We start from the raw sequence: 17,972 nt of genomic DNA on the forward strand, positions 1-17,972 counted from the left end.
AATGCATGGCAAGAGAATTCAGCTGGAATTAGGGAACCCTCTTAGACTGAATTAGATATTGTTCTCTTTGTAATGACATCAGGACCTGTTATTTTGTCACTCAAGAATCACAAATGAGACTATTTGTTTTAATTAAGGGCGAAAAAGAATGTGGACACCATCTTAGAGACAAACATGAAATGTGCCCAGGTAACTCAGGGCTCGAGGCCGTCTGTCAGTATCATCTACCTGTTAAACACTCACAGCCTACAGAGAAGGAAAGATCTGGAAACTGCCTGGCAATAGGTATCAGAGTCAACCTAGGAGTGTGTTGGCTGCAGCCATCTCCCAAGAGTTCTGAGACACAAGTTCTTGGCTATAGTCTCCATGGCCTTTAGAACACACAAAGATGCTCTGGCCCAGGATTTCTTGCTTGATAGACATTACATATACATATACATACATATATGTATGTATGTGTACACACACACACACATATTTCTGTAACTCCAATAAATATGTTCATTGTAATTAAGTAAGATTTTGCAGTTCATTACCCTGTAATGGATGTAGCCTTTGGGTGTTTTTGAAAAGTAAAATATAAAGCAAGATGAGTGAGTAAGTATCTTGATTAATTTATCTAGGAAGATCTTAGTCTTTTAAACAGACAAGTGAATATTTTTAAGAAAAATAATAACACATAACATAAATATGTGGCATATTTGTAATGATAACCTGTTTTTCAAAACAACACCGCTGAGTTAATATTGCCTAAGCTATTCTAAGGATGCAGACAGCGAGACATGAGCAGACAATGTGTTTCGTACAGAGCAAGTTGCTTAGAGCAGCAGCCTCCACTTCACAGCCCAGCCAAATAACGGCGATTACTAGAAAATCCTTTAAGAGTTTCCAAGTTGTGCCCAGTTTACTTACACTAAGAATCATGTTATCAGTTGTTCTTTAGAGCAGGTTTGTTTACGGGCTCTGAATCTCCCTGATTCAAGCTGTCTTTCAGGCCCTCTGTCCAGGGAGAAGTTGACAAAACTCATTTTCAAGTGATTGCACTTCCTATTGGAGGCGCTTTAATTGTTGAGAAGTATGCAACAGGTGAGCCAAGATTCCCTACTTACACGTGCGTACACACACACACACACACACACACACAGAAAGAGAGAGAGAGAGAGAGAGAGAGAGAGAGAGAGAGAGAGAGAGAGAGAGAGAGAGAGAGAGAGAGAGAGAGAGAGAGAGAGAGAGGATGATGATGATCAGACCTAGGCCGCAACACAGAAACAGAAAGAAAAGTTTAACTTCAATTATCCAGGACCGACTCTGTGGTTTAGATAATAGAAATGACCCACTTTTACTTATGCATATATGTAATGTGGTATCTTTTTTTAAAAAAGAAATTTTGAGTGATTTGTGAGAGAGGTCAGGTATAGCACATGATTTCTCTCTTGGAAACTTAATGTTTACTGAACTAGGCCAGATACAAAAGAGCAAATATTGTACCATTGCATTTCTACGAGGCCTAGGACAGTCTGAGTCACAAAGATTAAATGTAGATTGGCGGCATGAGGCCTGGGGAAGCGGAGGGGGCGTCTCTGTTCAGTGGGTCCAGAGTGTCAGCTTCGTGTGACGTTGATGGCTGTGTAACAGTGTGGGCACACCTAACGCCGCTACATTTTATGCTTGCAAAGGATAAAGGAGTAATGTATTGCTTTAATCCATGGTCCTTTCTGTGTTGAAAACAAGTTATTGTGTAAGTCATTTTAATTCCCATCGTGTTTACCTAGTTTTAGCCTCCTCTTTTACCCCCGTCTTTAACTCATCCCATTTTCCTCCAAAGTATCTACTTTGTTTTTTCTGTTGCCTCAAGTCTTCATCATCTCGATCAAAGCCATTAAAATTAACCCCTGAGTGGCTGGAGTGACCCCTGCCTCCCCCTCTGCAGTCTGTTTAATGCTTCTGGTCTCCGTGTCTCACTCTTGCCCTTAGGAGATGCTCAGCACATACCGAAACAGCCTAGTCTTCCATGCAGAAGGAACCGTGTGTGTTTAAGAGCGAACTATTCATACATGCACATTAGTTCACTTTCTTTTGGCTGGCTAGGACTTCCCACTAACTTAATTCACTACCAATGGGGCGGTAGGGGGAGGCCCTGTGGGAAGTAGTGACCCAAGCACAAAGTGAAGCACCTTCTAGCAGGACCAGAGTGGAACACATGGGCAATACTTCAAGAAACAAAATCTAACTGGGTGCGGGGGCACACACTTAAAATCCCAGCACTCGGGACAGAGGCAGGTGGATCTCTGAGTTTGAGGCCAGCCTGATCTACAGAATGAGTTGCAGGACAGCAAGGGATACACAGAGAAACCCTGTATCAAAAAACCAAAAGGAAAAAGAAAAAAAATCTTTGAAGTATTTATATAAAATTGGTATAATCCAGCCAGGCATTGGGGGCACACACCTTTAATCCTTGCACTCAGGAGGCAGAGGCAGGCAGATCTCTGTGAGTTCGATGCCAGACGGGTATAAAGAGCTAGTTCCAGGACAGACTCCAAAGCTACAGAAAAACCCTGTCTCAAAAAGAAATAAACAAATAAATAAATAAAAATTTTAAAAATTAAAATTGGCATAATCCTAGACAGAATGAAAAGGAAATGGCAGGAGAATTAGAGTGAAGATAAATATGTTATATATTATATGTCATAAATCATGTATTATTAGATCTGGCCGTGGTGCTGTTATGGCAATAAATAGCAGCCCTTTTATAACAAAGATGTGTACAAACCATAATGCAGGCCAGGGGAAAAAAACATTTAAAGAACAAAACCAAGCTGAATGTGAAAGTGCACGCCGTAATCCAGAACTCACAAGGCTGAGAATAGAGAGTTTCAGGTTAGTGTGGGCTACAGAACCTGAACTTGTCTAAGAAGGAAGGAAGGAAGGAAGGAAGGGAGGGAGGGAGGGAGGGAGGGAGGGAGGGAGGGAGGGAGGGAGAAAAAGAAAGAAAAGAAAAAAGAAAGAGGAAGGGAGGATCAGATTATGAATAATACCAATCAAATCATGAAACAAAGCCAAAAGAAATAGATTTAGGGGTCTAGTCTAACATGCCCACTTTAATCTAAGAAAGAAGCTTCTCGAGAACCAAAAAGAGCAGAGAGAGAAAGCTGATCCTGCCCTCCATCACTATAGTCTGTGAAACAACCAGCAGAGACAACCAGCAGGGAGCCACCAGTGGGAGTTGTGGGATTCCCCACTCCAGAGAGCTCCTGGTAAACTCTGAAGTCTTATGAATTCAGTGGGCTGCCAAATTTGTTAAAGCACCTGGATGCCGGCCAGACTGCCACTTGGCTTTGTGCTGCGTAGACACAGTCCCACACATCAGAAGCTCCCTAAAGCCGGGCGGTGGTGGCGCATGCCTTTAATCCCAGCACTCGGGAGGCAGAGGCAGGTGGATCTCTGTGAGTTCGAGGCCAGCCTGGTCTACAAGAGCTAGTTCCAGGACAGGCTCCAAAGCCACAGAGAAACCCTGTCTCAAAAAGAAAAAAAGAATCAGAAGCTCCCTAAAGCATTTAATATCACTGGGGGGACTTATCCTGTGTCCCTTACTACCAGGTTTATGAGTTTCTGGAGGGCATGGCACTAGGTTCTGAGCAACAAACACAGGAACCCCTAAACGCAGGACAGTATACATGTGTGTAGGAGAACCGGGGAACTAGGCTTCAACCCCACTACCATCTAGAATAGGACTCTGACAGGCCTCCGTGCTCGAATCACATCCTGTGACCACAAGAACCAGCCCTTCTTTTCCCACCAGCTACCTGAGGGGCTGTTAGAGGAAGAAGTGAACGGATCAAAACAATGGTGGCTGTGAAAAATACGTTCCCCAAAATGTACATAATTCTAGACAAACTGAGAACACAGGTAGGAAAAGGATGACTAAATAAATAAATGGATAAGTGGGTAAATAAATAAATAAATAAATGCCCTTTTCCAGTCTCCTCACCCATACCTAGAGGCACCCAGTTACTAGAAAATAAGCCGTCTTCGAAATAAAACCATTTCTCATTGTAGTTATTTAATCCATACTAACTTCCTCCAAGCTTAACTCATGGACTACCAGCAAATTTTTCAAATCTGCATAACAGAAATGAAAGAACATTTGGAGAAGGACCCTCCAGAAAAATGCAAAGCTTACTTACAAACGTATATTCGGACCAAGGTGGTAACACACCACTACAGTCCCAGCACTTAGGAGGCAGGGGCACGAAAAACTGGATTAGAGGCATCCTGGGCTGCATAAGAAATTTGAGATCACCTGTCTCAAAAAGCCAAAGTTTGGAGATGTAGCTCATTTTCAGAATGCTTGCCTGGTATCTATGAGGCCAAGGGTTTAATTCCCAGCACTACAAAAGGAAACACAAACGTGGCTATGTATATAGCAACTTGCTCCTAACACTAAAATTTGTCTTTTTTTAGTTTTGCTTTATGAATATAGAAAATGGTTGTCATAAATATGATTACCATATTTCTTTGTTTCTCAATTTTTCCTAAGGTAGATATTTTTAGAGATTAATTTTTTTGTTGTCTGTATGTATCTGTGCAGGTGTGTGGGGCTACCTGAGAAGGCCAGAAACATTTGGATCCTCCAAAACTGGAGTTACAGGCTGTGGTGAACTGCCTGGGATGGGTTCTGAGAGCCAAACTCTGGTCAGTACTTGCTCTTAACTGCTAAGCTGATGTGGGAGAGTCTTCTGTTTGTGTTGATTTCATTGGTTAATAAAGAAACTGCCTTGGCCTATTTGATAGGCCAGCCCATAGGTGGGTGGAGTAGACAGAACAGGTTGCTGGGAGTGAGGCAGATGCCTTGGGCAGATGCCATGCCTCTTCTCAGTGAGACACACGCTCTGGAGCCAGCCACCAGGTCAGACATGCTGAATCTTTCCCGGTAAGACACCACCTCATGGTGCTACATACATTACTAAATATGGGTTAAAGCAAGATGTGAGAATTAGCTAATAAAAAGCTGAAACTAATGGGCCAGGCAGTTTTTAAATGAATACAGTTTGTGTGTTGTTATTTCGGGTTTTAAGCTAGCCGTGCGGAAGCCAGGCAGGACGAAAAGCAGGCCTGCTCATCTCATTACTACACTAAGCCATCATCTCCCTTCCTAATGAATTCTGATTTTATCAACACAATTCAGAACTTATTTCCAACAGGTGAGAAGAAAATTGTCCCCAGACCCCACATTTGAAAAGCAAGGGTGATGGTGGCAGTGTTTGTAATCCCAAAGCTGAGAAGGCAGAGGCAACAGATCCCAGGGGCTTGCTGGCTAGAAAGCCAGGGGAGACAAGGAGGGTAGTGCCTGGGGAGAGCCGCCTTAGGTTGTTGTGCTGGCTGGTCTTATGTCAACTTGAGCACACACTAGAGTTACCTAAAAGGAGGGCGCCTCCACTGAGAAAATGCCTTCATAATATCCAGCTGTGGCTGGGTAGCGGCGGCAGCACAGGCCCTTAATCCCAGCACTTGGGAAGCAAAGGCTCTTTGTGAGTTCAAGGCCAGCCTGGTCTATAAAGTGAACTCTAGGATAGCCAAAGATGTTACACAGAGAAAACTTGTCTTGAAAAAATGTTTTTAAAACAGGTGTGTGTGGGGGGCATATGTAAGGTATTTTCTTAATTAGTGAATGATGGGGAAGGGCCCAGTCTGTTGTGGGTGGTGCCATCCCTGGGTTGGTTTCTTTCTGTAAGAAAGCAGGCTAAGGAAGCCAAAGGGAGCAAACCATCAAGCAACACCCCTCTAAAGCCTCTGCATCAGCCTCTGCCTCCAGGTTTGAGTTACTGTCCTGACTTCCTTTGATGATGAATATGGAAGTGTAAGCCAAATAAACCCTTTCCCGTCCCTCACAAAAAATAAGAAGGAAATTGAACATATGTGGCATCCAAATGCTAATTCCCTGCTGAAGAAATGAATGATAGACCTTATCTATCATTTATTTGATTCATGTATATGCACATGTACATTACAGACATTTTTATTTAATTATTCAAGAATTGACACAGTGTTGGCACTGCCTAATTCTTCTGGGGCTCTCCACTAGGAAAAGTAGATGCAAAGAGTGTGGCCATCAACTGCATTTTTTCTTATATTTGAAAGTAATGACTTTATTATCTCTACACTTAATGAGTCACTATTTTGAAAACTTTAATACAGAAAAGCCCTGCAAAGAAAAAAATACCAAGAAAACCCTACTACTTAGAAGTAGCCATCAGTAACAGGTATCAAATCAGTAACAATGTATCAAAATGTATCAAACCATCAGGAACAATGTATCAAACACCCCTACTACATAGAAGTTACCATCCCAAACAGTTGATACATTTCTTTCCTGACATCTGGGAGCTGAGAGGAGGGATGATGAACCTGCAGGCTCAATCGTTGCCTGTCATTTTTAAATAAAAATATGGAGCTTACCTTTACTTACATTTAGCAAGGGACAGAAACAGATGAGACTAACAGATAGCACTGTCTTCTTCACTAAGAGAGGAGCAAGGAAAGAAAAAGCCTTCTAAGAGGAAAGGGGATGTTTGGCAGTTTGCTTGTTCCTTTGTTGTTTAACAACCCAAATGTTTTGAAATTTCTAAGAGGCTCCTCAAGCTACAGAACCTTTAATGAAATAGTCTCAAGCTAACTCAATGTGACCGTCATTAAAAAAGATAATACCGGTTTGCAGCCTCAACCGGAAGGGGCAGGTTTAGAAAATCTGAAACCTTCATTCCTTATTTCATATAACCTGGAGCCACCCTGGTCGCTGTGGTGTCAGGAAGAGGTGTTAACATTTTTATTTACAGGTGTCCCTTTAGAGTAAGCTCAGTGGTGGGCCAAAATATATGTGTTGTGAGTGCGCGTTTTTATGTGGAATCAAGTTAAGACCTACAACCATGTAAAGACCCTTACAAAATTATCAAAACCAAGCACACCAAAACTTCCCTAAAAACACACTCAAAAATTCTCATGTATTTTTCCCACGTGACAAACACAGCTGTTTTTAAAATCTGAGGAACCATATGCTCCTAGAAAAAAAAATAGATTATTCTTCTGCAAGTGCACTTTTATTTGCGGTCAAAACAGAAGAACAAATTGGCTGTCTTGCTAATTTGCTTTCCAAGTTGATTTGAGAGTTTTAGGGACAAATAGTATACTGTCCTCGTCTGAATGAAAAATGCTATAGCTTTAATTTGTCCTTTGGAGCTCACTTTATTTATTGACATTGAATCTATCTTAGCTACAAACTTTTCATAAGCCAGAAGTTTCTTTTCTCTTTATTTCTTTTCTTTTCATTTTCTTTTCTTTTTTTTGCTTTTAAAAGATTTAAAAGATTTATTCGACAAGGTTCACTTAGCTCAGTACACCTAAAAGGAAATCACAATATAATGAAAGACTTAAATCAAGGCCTCAGAATTTCATGCAAACACCAAGACCAAAAATCCTAAAGTAATGGTATTGCGTCTCAAAATTTCTCCATTAACTTAAAAAAAAAAAAAAAAAAAAAACTCATGTGCCTTACAGGTTATCAAATAAAATTAGAACAAACATGCCAAATATTTCACTTTTAGGTGCAGCTTCTATATTGAGTTTTACAAAAAAAAAAAAAAGCATGTCTTTTCAACATGTGTCAACAGTGTTCAATGTAATGTATGTATAAGAGCAACATTTAACATAATTCAACTGCTTTACCCTCAATACGCTTACTACTTACATACATCCTACAATAACTAGAGAAAAGCTGAGAACTGTTTAACAGTCACAGTTACTCCACTTTACTGTATCATCCTAGGTGACTGTGCTTAACATCGGACCTTAGTCCTCTGAGGGATGCCAATGCTCACTTAAAGAAAGTAGGCAAAAATCACCAGGATGGATTGTTAAACTGAAGGGTTTTGTTTTCTTTTTTTTTAAAAAAAAAATGACCAAGAGTCAGTGATCAAAATCCTATCACATTCCCCATCCACCACTCCTACTGGACATGCGAGACATCCCTCCCATTCCAGTCACACCCATAGATGCACGGCTTCCGCCGCCGCTGTAGTAGCTGCTGTTCACCGCTCCTTGGCTACCTCTGCAATGTTTGATTGAAAAATCACTGGAGTTTTCCTATAAAACTTGGTCATATCCACTCATGCCGCTCTGGCCGCCGTAGCCACCTCCAAACCCACCCCTCAGCTGCTGGCTGGAGGGCCCACGGTAACTGGACTGGTGTGACAAGCCCATTGCCTACCGTAAGCACCAGCGCTTGCTCCTGCTGCAGAATTCAAGAAGAGGTCTACATATCTGTGTGGCATATTTGCTTTATCTTTTGACATAGCTTCAGCAGCATCTTCCTGGGTTGCAAACTCGACATCTGCCTCACTCTGCCATCAGGGCCAATCTCAATATGTACTCTCACAGGGTTGTGTGGTGAAAAAAACTTATAAATGTCATTCTCAGTAGCTCTGTATGGTGATCCCCGCATGCGTACACAGTGTCCTGTTGTACTTTGGAAAGTAGAGCCACCATCCCCGTATCTGTGGTCAGACATTCCTCTTCCAAATCTCTCCGAACCAAATCCATAGCCATTGAAATCATCATCGCCTCCATGGCCTCCGCCGTGAGCACCACGCCTCATCCTTCCAAAACCAGCTCCTCTGCCAATGCTGCTCTACCCTCTGCCAGCTCCAGGTCTGTCATAGGGACCTGGCCACTGCATGGCCGTAAGTTTTCGTGGTGGATCATAATGAGTTCTAACTTCAGCTCGACTGCTCTTAAATATTTCAATATACCTGTGCCCTATTCTTTTCCTTGTGTTTCTTTAGAGCCTTTTCAGCTATTTCCTGTGAAGCAAACTGCACGAAGGCCTCCCCTGTACTCCTCCCGGGAAAACCAGCAACGTTATTCCATTTGGTACGATTTCCAACCCTAAGAAAAACTGAACAATTTCCTTCTTGCTACATCCAAAAGGGAGTCCTCTAAGCCATACACAGCCATCTTTGGCCGTGTCAGGACTATTTGGACCAATATGCTTCAACACCAATCCATTTCAACGTTGTTTGACTTGAATACTTCAACATATCTGTGTCTCCCATAGTTTCTCTGTCTTTTTTTTTTTTTTTTTTTTTTTTTTTGGTTTTTCGAGACAGGGTTTCCCTGTAGTTTCTAGAGCCTGTCCTGGAACTAGCTCTTGTAGACCAGGCTGGCCTTGAACTCAGAGATCCGCCTGCCTCTGCCTCCCCAGTGTTGGGATTAAAGGCGTGCGCCACCACCGCCCGGCTTCTCTGTCGTTTTTCAAGGCCAATTTGACTTCATCTTCCGGTTCAAGTTCAACAAAAGCCTTGCCACTCCGTCTGCCTTCTCTGGTGTAGATGAAACGAATACCTTGGGCCCCATTTTGAATTTTACAGTCAGAAAAAAAGCGCTGCGCTTCATCGGCGGAGTAAGACCAGGGCAAGCCCCGGACCCTCACCACGAAGCCCTCTCCACCTTCTGCGCCAGCATCATCGTCTCTTTGTGGGCCCTGGCGTAGAAACAAGCCCCACACAAAGGCTCGGCGTGGCTGAGGAGAAATCAGAAGTTTCTTTTCTTAAGCTGTTCACATATTGCACATTTCACCCGAGATCCACATTTCGGCTGAAATACGGCCCAGGTTTCAAATGTAAGAGGGCGTGGAAACAGCTGTGTATGTATGAAGTTGTCACTCACATAGTCTAGTAAATGACTCTATTCTGACAATTACGTCATAAGCAGTTAGGAAAAATAAGCAGTTTTATTTACGCAAAACATTACTCTACACATTTATTAGACTTCAAAGTGTCCTTTCCTGTTCATTTTCATTTGTTTGTTTGTTTCATTTTAAGGTCAGATTTTAATAAACCTGTAGTAGAAATAACTTTGTATACGGTTAAGAAAATTTAGTCCCCCACTTCTAAAGTAGATCAAATTTCTTCTTTCTGCATCAACAGAGTCAAGAATGTGAGTGGTTGGTCGTTTCTTTTTTCTTTTTTTAAAGATTTATTTGTTTATTATGTTTATTTGTTTATATGTATACAATGCCTACATATGTCCCTGCAGGCCAGAAGAGAGCACCAGATCTCATTATAGATGGTTGTAAGCCACCATGTGGGTGCTGGGAATTGAACTCAAGACCTCTGGAAGAGCAGCCAGGGCTCTTAACCTTTGAACCATCTCTCCAGCCCTGGTAGGTTGTTTCTTAACTTCATTGTCTTTAGACTATAGCAACTGAATAAAATAAAAAAGGTTTTATTTTGGGGGGACATGGGAGGAGATAGGGTCTCACTGTGTCATTCTGTTTGATATATACTTACTATATAGACCAGATTGGCCTTGATATAGAAATCCATCTACCTCTGACTCCCCAGTGCTGGGATTAAAGGCCTGTATCACCCAATCCCACTCCCTGGTTTACAAAATAGCCAGGCAGAGGCTAGAGAGATGATTTAGCAGATAAGAGCACTGGGTATTTTTCCAGAGGACCTTGATTTGATTCCCAACACCCACATGGTGCTCACATCCATTCACAACTCCAGTTGCAGGGGCTCCAATACCCTCTTCTGGTTTTCTTAAGCATCATGTGATACACGGGTATGCATGCAGCTAAAATACTCATATGCATAAAACAAAATAATAAATTTTAAAAATAGCCAGACAAAGTAGGACATACATTTAATTCCAGTGCTTGAAGAGGCACCGGAGGCAGGTAGATCTCTGTGAGTTCAAGGCCACCTTGGTCTACATACTAAGTTCCATGCTACAAAGTTAGACTGTCTAAAATAAATATATATGAGGGCAGGCAGGCAGGCAAGCAGGCAGACAGAGAGACAGATAGTAAATCCTGTCTTCTGAAAAAAAAAAAAAAAAAAAAAAAAAGCTCCTTTAATGATGGAGGACAGCTATCCTGTGGCTATAAGTATTTCTAATACAGTTGGGAATTATACTGGCGTATGAACATTGCAGTAATATGTTCTTCAGAGTTTGTGACCTCATCAACCACAGGCAGTTGGTTAGGATTGCAGTACTAGCCATAAATTCCCTCCTAGTCAACAGTCCCTAAGTCCAATGAGGTGGCTGCTGGTTACCACCAAGATGTAAGTGCCACCATTACAGCCTTGGGTATGTCTTGCTTGCTGGTTATTATTGTAGTTTACAGGCTTCAGAGCTCAGTGGGACGCTGGTGGCTTTGCTCCCTTGGCAGCCTGCTATCCTGTTTGCAAGCTATGGGAAGCAGCCCTCGGGGGAAAGGTTTCCAGGGCAGTGGTAGACCTAAGTCCTGGGTAAGAAATGTGTAACAGCCGGGCGGTGGTGGCGCACGCCTTTAATCCCAGCACTCGGGAGGCAGAGGCAGGCGGATCTCTGTGAGTTCGAGACCAGCCTGGTCTACAAGAGCTAGCTCCAGGACAGGCTCTAAAGCTGCAGAGAAACCCTGTCTCGAAAAACCAAAATATAAAAGAAAAAGAAATGTGTAACATCCTCATTAATAGAATCTTACTTCCCATGCCTATAAGGCAACCATGGGCAATCGCAACAGCCTATATTGTTTGGGGAATCTTTTGTTTCCCCTGACCAACAACTCAAAGGCTTTCCCATGCCTGGCACTAGGATTTTGTTAAATAATCTGTAGTTCTTTAGGGGATCATCATCATCCCAAGTGGCATAACTTCATTTATATTGTTTATATATGTATGCACACACACATTGTGTGTGTGTGTGTGTATGTGTGTATTTTTGAGTAAACATAAAACAATTGTTTCCCTTTGGCTTTTACAATCATTTTTAGTGTTTTTATCCCTCCTTTGTTTTTTAAAGATTTATTTATTTTTATTGTTTGTGCATTGGTGTTTTTCCTGCATGCTTGTCTGTGTGAGGGTGTCAGATCCCTCGGAACTGTTATAAACAGTTTTGGGCTGGCATGTGGATGTTGGGAATTAAACCCAGGTATTCTGGAAGAGCAGCCAATGCTCTTAACTGCTGAGCAATCTCTCCAGTCCCTATCCCTCGTTTTTAAAAACAGATGGAGTCCATCACATAAATCCGTAACTGATCAAACTACAGGGAACAACTGACTGAGTGCATTCTGACAGATGTAGCTACAATACAGCTCCTGTGAGTAAGGCCCACAGAAGAAGGGATGAAGACGTTCTAAGAGCCGGAGGGTCTGGACTACTACAAAATTATGTCCTCTATAGACAACAGGAAGTTGCATGAAATAGAGACAATATAGTCACTAAACAAGACCTAGACAATGACAACACTAACTGACATCCCAACAGGGATGGCAAAATCTCACAAGGCCCCATGGCTATTTAAAGAGCGATGGCTGCTAAGGATAGGAATCAGTCTTCTCTGGAGCCATGCACGCTGATAGGTTATTTAGTCCCAAGAGGTCAGCACTAGTAACATGAACATCTGAGCAACACTAAAGGGACTCAGCATGTTGTATCAATATACACATATGTAAATAGATACATAGATAGGCAGGCAGGCAGGCAGATGGATGGGTGGATAGATATATGTAAGAATAATAAAGAAAAAAGGTCGTGAAGTTGAGGGGGAGAGGGGAGCATAGGAGAAGTTGGATGGGGAATAGTGTTTGGTGGAAATGTGGCAGAAAGAATCATATGAGATTCTTAAAAATTAAGATAAATGTTTTTAAGGGAAAGAGTGATAAATTCAACCCTGGGATGCATTCCACAATGTAGCAAAGCAAATAACTACCTCATTCTAAATTCAGGATGCATAGCCCCCAAAATACTATGTATGTGAATTCATATGTTACTGTGGATAAGAGAAAATTGAAGAGCTGTATGACAGACTTAGCTTCACCGTCACCTGAGATGAGCCAGAAAATATTTAATGGTCATCTCTTATTACTTCCAGGCTTCTCCTTAAATCTCAGACCCTTACTTCAACATGTGCAGCTGTTATAAGTATTGTTTTAGCAACTGTCCAATTAATGTAATAAAGTACCGAACTTAAAAAGAGGGAAGGTTTGTTTTGGCTCACAGTTTGGAAGATTTCAGTCCCTGTCCTATTGGCCCCATGTCTTTCGTCCTGCAGCAAGGCAAATACGTCATGGGGGGAAGGGGAGTGAGTACATGGAGCAACAGAGCTCGCCCTTTGAGCCAAGACAGAAGAGAAGAGATATGAGCACCAAACTCCCTTCAAGGGCATGCCCTCAACCACAGACAGGACTTCAGATGAGTCACCTTGAGTGAAGGCTGGAGTCAAGGAAACCATCAGGTTACAAGCCTGAGCCAGTGGAGGAGGGGAAACGGCCCAAGACATTGTGACGTGAAAGCAGAAGGAACCTGGTGGTGGCAAATGGAAAGGTGGAGAGGTTGGATTATCTACACATCCATTCACTTGGTGTCTCGGACATCTTAAAGAAAGGGGAAGGACTCAAGGTCTCTGCTCTTCTGAAAGTTATCAAAGCTGAAAGATAAAAATAAGGAAAGGAGTTTTCGATTCTGAAGGCAGAGTGTTTACCTCCATTTGAAAAATCTCTCATTGGATCCCAGTTTGTGTATTCAAGAGGCAGTGGCAACTTCTGGCAGGCCTGTCATTGGTAGCTTCTTATTCAAGTCAATAGCAGTGAGAAACACTACATAGTGCGTACATATACTTTCACAGATACAGAGTTCTAAAGCCAGATAGTACGGTTTCTAAAGCTTCAGAAATCAACTTGAAACCAATCCCTTGTTGATAAGAATCTATAAAACTTAGCAACATTATGTAGTCTTTTCAATGATAACCAAAGCTCATAGGATAGCTAATGATTACCCAGGGCAATCACCTTTGTTTTCTAGGAGAAGCTGAGACCAGAGTAGTTAGTTCTTTCTTTTGGTTATGAGACATAACTTTTGATAAACTCCAGGTTTCCTCCCTTCCGGTAGTGTTCGTGTTCATCATCGAGCATTGACAGCAGCCTCGGTGATTCCATCCATCTGGGAAGCTAACAATCAAACTCTGTTGTATCCATCTAGACCTCTCTGTTAGCCTCCGAAGCTGAAGCACACAGCAGTGGACCTGCAAGCGGAGATGAAATCCCCATTGTGTGGACTGAGGTAGGCAGTCCAGTGGTCCAGAAGAGCCCAGGGGCGAGGGATGCTTTGAGAGTACAATAGAGCACCGATGAGCCTTTTCCTCCCCTTATTTGCCAGCTGATGCATTTGAAGGAAGTGAACAATGGTTATGCCTCCTGGAAGTTGGGAAAAGGCAACAATGATTGTCAACACAGGCGACAACTCGCCAATGACTTAAAGCTACCAGTTCCAGGAAGAGGCAGAAGAATCTGGCATGAACCTAACAAAATCTAAGCATCATTCATCTGGACCCTTTCTGATCCCATGCAAGTTTTATAATATAAAACTTATATATAAGTTTTCCGTTCATAATTTTGTATTTGTCTTCTGAATGGGGTTTCTGACGATAGGATGCGCTCAGCAGTGTCAGTGGCCTGCTTCATCAGCAGGACCAAATGACCAGTTTCTGGCCCTCCTTTCCGAATGGTATCAATAATAGTGTTCGAAGCTGAAGAGATAATCTCGAAACGTCTACAAGCTAAGTGATAGACAGTCTCTCCCACATGAATATTTAGGATCACTTTCCTCTTAGTTTATTATTGAATTTAATTTAACAGTTTCTATTGAAATTATATTCCTGAGCAACAAGGATAATTTAAGAAGCAATTACAAATGAGCTATTCAATAGAGCTGTTTTGCATATTTATTGCATTTTCATATCTTGGAAACAAGATAGAAGTAAAAAACTATGAAATCTTGATTTCTATTTAGATAGAGATTTATCATTATTTGTGAGATATGTCCACCACGGTTTTACTTTCAAACCACAAATAAAGTTTTAACAGTGGGCATTTTTCTTTTTGAGAGGTCTGTGGTCAGACTAAACATCTCACAGAACCTGATTAGATCCTGAGGTTTTCAAATTCAATATTCCACAGAGACAGAGCGCTTCTTTGGTCATAAGAAATAATTAAGAACTTCGGAGCTGAGGTAACTTGCCTGAGCCCGTTTTTTTTTTTTTTTTTTTTTTTTTTTTTATGATGGCATGCTAATCAGACAAAACCTCCTCTGGTATCAGGCCTTGTCATACATAGGTTTGAGACGGGCTAAATCACACATAATTAATCTTTTGACAATCTAGGTGACATTGCTTTAGGTTTTTACATTCGCAAGGGCTGCCTTTGCCAGCAGTCAAGTTAGGAGATTTTATGTTATTAAATGCTTTCTTTTCCCTCCCAATTACCCTGAATCCAGAAAAGTAGACACTCAAGTCATTATGTGAAGACAAAGGAACATTGAATGGCTAATTATACAACAGCCAGAACTGTCCACTGTGTATTCGTTCTTATAATAGATCACTGGAGGGTGCCTTAGCATATTTAGTTCAGAATCTTGTAGGGTAGAAATGGGATTGTTTTAGCGGCTAACGTTGGTGTGGCAGCCTTGAACTATCTACAAAGATAGCTGGTGTAAAATAACACAAGGCTCTGAGTAATGAGAAGAAGGATGTTCTATAAGGGAGTCACATGATATGTTTGATGAGATCTGAGATCCACTTTTTCTGTTTTCCCACAATATCACTGTAATCCTACAGACTACACTCGCTTCCCTGGACACAAACTCTCTCCCCATGGCAGTCTTAAAATTAAATATGTAGCCGGGTGGTGGTGGCGCACGCCTTTAATCCCAGCACTCAGGAGGCAGAGGCAGGCGGATCTCTGAGTTCGAGGCCAGCCTGGTCTACAAGAGCTAGTTCCAGGACAGGCTCTAGAAACTACAGGAAAACCCTGTCTTGAAAAACCAAAAATAAATAAATAAATAAATAAATATGTAAAAGTCATTGAATTGTAGAATTTTCTGTAGCATTTTCCTTACTGGAAGAGATCTCCAAAGGTCACCTAGTTCGGCCCCACCTTCAGCCAGGACTGTCCTTAATACTGAATATAGCTGTATAGTGATCTGCATTAAGAAAGCTTTTAAAGATCCCTGGGGTTGGTCAAAAAATAGCTAATATTGGCCTGATTCATAGAACAGCATTGTACGAATGTCAAAATAGCCACCTTCATCAAGGAAGACATCCATCAGGGCTGTTAAGAGCCAGGGCCAGCTTCGCAGGGAAACGCTCCACTTTCTCAGAGAAAGGGTGGTAGATTAAGGAAATGACCAAGTGCGGCATTAGTTTCTGTTTAGGTATTTCAACGCTTGTCAGAAAGGAAACATTGCCATGTCAAAGCCCGCAGGAGGAAATTCACTAGCCGGGACTAAGAAGGAGAGATAAGTAGGATTTGTAACAAAGTCTTTGCAAATAGCGGAAGAGCTCAGAGAGGAGGCAGCTGTTTGAAGCAAGATCTGCTCAGCTTCAAGCTATTGAGGGGCAAATGATAAAGCCTAAGAATAGCAATGATTTTAAACCTTTAAAGTGATTTTCTCCTCCTCCAGATCAGCTGAGATTGATAGACCTAGTATTGTTTCAACTCCATTAAATGGTAGGCACAAAGAACAAGCATTAAAGTTCAATTTCAAATGCCTAACACAGCGATCACACTGCTGGGTATCAAAAAGAGTAATGTTCCACTGTTGTTTAGACTCTGAAATTGCTGGAGTTGGAGGGTGTATACTGAAGTCGAGAAATAAAATGGAGTAGGGTTCTTGTGGGGCTCATTTGTATCTTTAAACCCTTCTGTTGACCGATCTGGAGATCTTAAAGAAGTGGAGATAAAGTAAGGGGGATGACTAGATAATCCTATGGTGCACTCACTTGCCTTTATATGTTTATATTGTAATTTTTTTTTTTTTTTGGTTTTTCGAGACAGGGTTTCTCTGTGGCTTTGGAGCCTGTCCTGGAACTAGCTCTTGTAGACCAGGCTGGTCTCAAACTCACAGAGATCCGCCTGCCTCTGCCTCCCGAGTGCTGGGATTAAAGGCGTGCGCCACCACCGCCCGGCTTGTAATTTTCCTCATACTTATATTAACATGAGATAACACAAGAGCCTCATTGGCTGTGGCATCTTCATGGGAAGGAGGCTGAGCGGAAAGAAGAGCAGAGGGGTTTGTGCTTCATTTGATTTTAAACTGCCCTCTTGCCAGATTTCAAATTGTACCTATCCTAAGAAATTAATCTGAAAACACTCCACTGTTAAAACGGAACAAGTACACTGGGTTCTCAGCAGAGCTTAGTCTAGGTTATTAGGAGAGGATGCTTTTCCTGCTCTCCCAGCCTCTGTTGTGACGCTTGGCTTTGGATCAGAAACAGGCAACTGGGGACTTTTCAATGAGCAGCAATGACTTTCAACAGAAGGATAAAGAAACCAAGTCTTGGGGTGACCTTCACTCTTCCTTTGGTGAGGATAAGAGAAACAAGAAAAAGCAGGTCTCTCGGGGCATCTCTGGGTTTTCAGCGTCCCCACAGCAGGCACCAAGCCCTTGAGTTAATGTGTATGTCCACCATAAAAACTAAGGCAAGGGAACTATTTCCTTACATATTTTATATTTAGTGGAGTAGTTCTCTGCCTGATTTGTGCAGATAATAATGAACAATATTGCTGTGCGTGCATGCGTGCGTGTGCTCATGCATATGTGTGTGTGTGTGTGTGTAAAACGTCTAGGAGGTGCTGTTTTATTCCCAGCACTCAGGAGGCAGAGGCAGGCAGATCTCTGGGTTCAAGGCCAGCCTGGTCTACAGAGTGAGTTCCAGGGCAGCCAGGGCTACTCAGGGAAACTGTCTCAAAAGAAAAACAGAACAAAGCAAAGCAACAACAACAACAAAAACAACAAAGAAGAAGAAGAGGTGTTATTACTTTCAGGTTGCCGATGTAAACAAGTTTCCATATTACAGTCAAACAGTTCCAAACGGAGGAACTGAATCATCCTAGGGAATCAATGAAAAGGATGTAAGAAAAGGCGAAGAAAAGTAGATTC

The 17,972-nt window shown here is 42.0% G+C and overlaps 1 pseudogene; it reads right to left on the bottom strand.

Annotated features, from left to right (window-relative positions):
• Positions 1-7,977: 7,977 nt before the first annotated feature.
• Positions 7,978-10,550, bottom strand: LOC121677245 (annotated as a pseudogene).
• Between the last annotated feature and the right edge of the window lie 7,422 nt (positions 10,551-17,972).

The sequence above is a fragment of the Arvicola amphibius genome, chromosome 7 (genome assembly GCF_903992535.2).
Source record: "Arvicola amphibius chromosome 7, mArvAmp1.2, whole genome shotgun sequence".
Taxonomy (NCBI): domain Eukaryota; kingdom Metazoa; phylum Chordata; class Mammalia; order Rodentia; family Cricetidae; genus Arvicola; species Arvicola amphibius.